The sequence below is a fragment of the Myotis brandtii genome, unplaced genomic scaffold, assembly GCF_000412655.1.
Source record: "Myotis brandtii unplaced genomic scaffold, ASM41265v1 scaffold639, whole genome shotgun sequence".
Classification (NCBI taxonomy): Eukaryota; Metazoa; Chordata; class Mammalia; order Chiroptera; family Vespertilionidae; genus Myotis; species Myotis brandtii.
Genome location: NW_005370452.1, coordinates 642,106 through 645,796, shown reverse-complemented (window position 1 = coordinate 645,796; position 3,691 = coordinate 642,106). Strand labels below are relative to the sequence as shown.

General features: G+C 54.9%; 1 protein-coding gene across 1 annotated transcript in view; it reads left to right on the top strand.

The window, feature by feature from the left end:
- ADARB2 (adenosine deaminase, RNA-specific, B2 (non-functional)) overlaps nucleotides 1-3,691 on the top strand; it is a 183,882-nt gene that overhangs the window by 132,459 nt on the left and 47,732 nt on the right. The gene's annotated exons all lie outside the window — the stretch shown is intronic.

Below are 3,691 nucleotides of genomic sequence, written 5' to 3'. Positions count from 1 at the left end.
AGGCCTGCAGGGGAGGGCAGTTAGGGGGGACCAGGCCTGCAGGGGAGGGCAGTTAGGGGCAACCAGGCCAGCAGGGGAGGGAAGATGGGGGGACCAGGCTGGCAGGAGAGGTCAGTTAGGGGTAACCAGGCTGGCAGGGGAGGGCAATTAGGGGCAATCAGGCTGGCAAGGGAGGAAAGTTAGAGGTGACTGGGCCAGCAGGGGAGGGCAGTTAGGAGTGACAAGGCTTGTAGGGGAGGGAAGTTAGGGGCAACCAGGCTGGCAGGGGAGGGCAGTTAGGGGTGACCAAGCTGGCAGGGGAGGGCAGTTAGGGGCAATCAGGCTGGCAGAGGAGCAGTTAGGTGTCAATCAGGCTGGTAGGGGAGTGGTTAGGGGGTGATCAGGCTGGCAGGCAGAAGCAGTTAGGGGCAATCAGGCAGGCAGGCAGGCAGGCGAGCAGTTGGGAGCCAGCAGTCCTGGATTGTGAGAGGAATGTCCGACTGCCGGTTTAGGCCCGATCCCGGAGGGGTCCCAGATTGGAGAGGGTGCAGGCTGGGCTGAGGGACACACACCCCCTCTCCCCGTGCATAAATTTTGTGCACCAGGCCTCTAGTTTTATAATAAAGCAATTGGAAAGTTTTCCTCATCTTCATAGGCTCTGAAACACATCAGGTGGACTTGGAATCGTCTGCTACTTGGTAGAAATCTCCCACAAAACTAATTGCTTAGTGCTTTGGGGGTAGAGGGGACCTCTGATCACTTTTTATACTTATTCTATACAAATCAATGTGTTTATATTTTCTGTGACCATTCCTCATGTTGTCAGCATAAGAGTTTTACTCTCAATAGCCATTTTATGGGAAGAGAAATAACCACTAACCTCTGTGTGCTGAGTCCTGCTTCTACACCAACTTGAGTTTCATTGGTTGTAGCTGAGTTGTAGCAACAGGCTGTGTACTAGTAGGTGCCACTCCCAGCTCCTCACTAACCCCGCCCCTCTCCCCAGCAGGTGGGAGCAGGCAGCACCTTCCCCCACAGCAGGGTGCCTCCGTGGTGCCCTGCACATTCCAGAGTTTTCTATCAGATCAGCTGAAATGAAACCCAAGTGACACCTTCTCTTTGCCTGGCTTCATCCCCATCCTAGCCTGTCTCCATGATTGTCTTCCAGGTTCCTCCTGAGGAAACCCTCTCAATAAATCACTGCCCAGGAATCGCTGACTCAGTCTCTGCTTCCAGGGAGCCCATGTCGGCAGCTCCACCCCCCCCCACCACCACCACCACCACCAATCCCCTACCCGCTGCTCCTTCTCCGGTTTTAGTGACATTGAGTGCAGCACTTAGTGATATGTATCACACAGTAACTTACCTGTAGACATGTCTGTCTCTGTCATTCCTTAAGTTCATGACAAATCCTCTGAAGGACAGGACAGTGTCTTAGACCTCTCAGTGTCTCCTGCTCCTTAGGATGGGCTGGCACCCAGGAGGCGGGTTAACAGAGAGCGGATGAGCAAATAGCGCATTTCTTGAGCCACAAAATTGTCACGACTGTGGCAGCGCCTGGAGTGAAGCGGAGCACAGACTAATGAAGGGTGAAGGGGAAGCCGTTTCTGTTTCCAGCAGCTCTAATTTCCCCAGAACCCAAAGAGGAGAAGCGGACCAGCCCCAGGAGAGGCGGGGCCAGGTCTCAAACCCTTGTCTGTTGAGAAGTTATACCGCAGGTGCACCAGACATCTGCATGCTGGAAAACTTCAGGAAGTAGTTATAAATGTTAACTTCCATTACTCTGAATACCTGCTTAAATGAAGCTGGAATCTGTAAAAGGATTTCTCTGTCAAGACAGCTGCTCACTGGCTAGTTCTCCACAGTGCCACTGGGTAGGCATTTCAGTTAGAATGTGGCTCCCTCTGGAGTGAGGTACCATGGACAAATGTCTTTCTAGTCCACCTAGGAGGGAGCCACTGCCATAGGGCCAGGCCCTGTGGAAAGGGGAGCAGCTGCGTTTTGAGCTCCTTCTACGTATGTTGGCTGGTCCTGGGGAAGATTCCACAAGGGGGTCGTTGTATTCTGTTTCCACTTGTCTTATGGCAGCGTAGCTCGTGGCTGCTGTTTTGTGACCGAGATGTGGGGAGGTAAATGTCCAGTTGCTTCCTGAGGTCTCCATGTGGCCAGACTCAGCAGAGAGGGGTCAGCAGTGACCAACCCAGCCCACACCCGGGCAGTTTTCAGGGCCACAGAAACGGAGACCGAGGAAGGAGGGACCTGGACAGACAGGAAGCGACACTGCAGCTCTCGTCCATCTGCCCGGCGGTCTCACCGCACACGTAGCGGGCCAGCCCCTGACACAACCAAGGGAGCGGACTTCGGCTCAATCCACCCTCCTCTCCCCATTCCTGCCTCCTCCCACCTGCAGTGCTCAGTGGGCCCTCTCTCCTCTCTCCTCTCTCCTCTCCGCTCCGTCTCTACAGAAAGAGCCATGCTGTGTGGAGTGGGAATGGCCGGGAGCTTGTAGGCTTTCAAACTAAGCTCTCAGGGTAGAACTTTCAGCTGAGCAACATGCGTGTATGAGGAACTTATTACCTGCCCAGCTCTGTCTGGCGTTTGGGGAAGTAAATGTCATTAGACACGGGAGGTTCATTCCAGCATGTGCTTGGTCTGCAGGACTCATGGAGTGGGGCCCAGCAGGCCGCAGACGTCTGTTAAAAGGTGCAACTGGCTAAGGGTGGCCTGACCACATTCTCTTGACATCAGGTGGCAGCACCAGAAAATAGAATCTGCTACTCACTCCAGTTGTCCCAGGCAATCCATCTAATTACATGGACTTGCCTAGGCTGGTTTGGCTCAGTGGGTAGAGTGTCGGCCTGCACGCCAAAGGGTCTCGGGTTCAATTCCTGGTCAAGGGCAGGTATCTTGGTTGCACATTCGCTCTCCAGCCCTGACAGGGCACATGCAGGAGGCAATCAATCCATGTGTCTCTCTCACATCAATGTCTCTCTCTCTCCTTCTCTCCCCGCCACCAATCTCTCTCCATGGGGTCTCGAGTTTGCACAGGAAAGTTGCCTGGAGCCCTGGGCGGCCTCAGAGGCGAACACTAACTGGGATGGGTGGGCAGGATGCAGGGAGGCCAGGCAGGGCCTGTTCTCTCAGAATCTGCTCCTTTCTTGGCCTCCACCCCTATCCTGTGCACAACATGTTCCCATCAGCATATCTTTCCATTAGGATGCGATTCTCAGCCCACAGGACCAGGGGGAGGTGGTGGCAAGATTTCTGGAGTCACTGGGTAATCACAACGATTGTGGCCAGGCTGGGGACTCTGAGCTCTTTGGAATTGCAACCCAAAACCCAGAAGCCTGCCAGCTTGCTCTCCCTCCAGGTAGAGGGTGGCAGTGCCCTGTATCACTTGTTTGGTGGCTGGTCACTGCACTGACTCCTCTGCCTTCTCTTCCCAAGACCCTGTCCATCAGATAGAGACCCCTCGGGTCCCCCTGCTGATCCTGGTTTGAGAAGTCAATTGAGTTCTGGGAATGAGCATTTCAGCTGGCGGTGCTGTCCTGAAACTAGGCGGGCACAGGTCACCCAGCACCTGCTGTAGCCCCGCAAAGCCCCGCCTCCCAGCAGCTGGGCGGTGCTCCTGGCCTGTGCTGTCCCCCGTTTAGTAGAGTGAACATGGAGGCTCGCCGCTTACAGATCTCAAAGCTGAGGGTGGCGGGCCTCT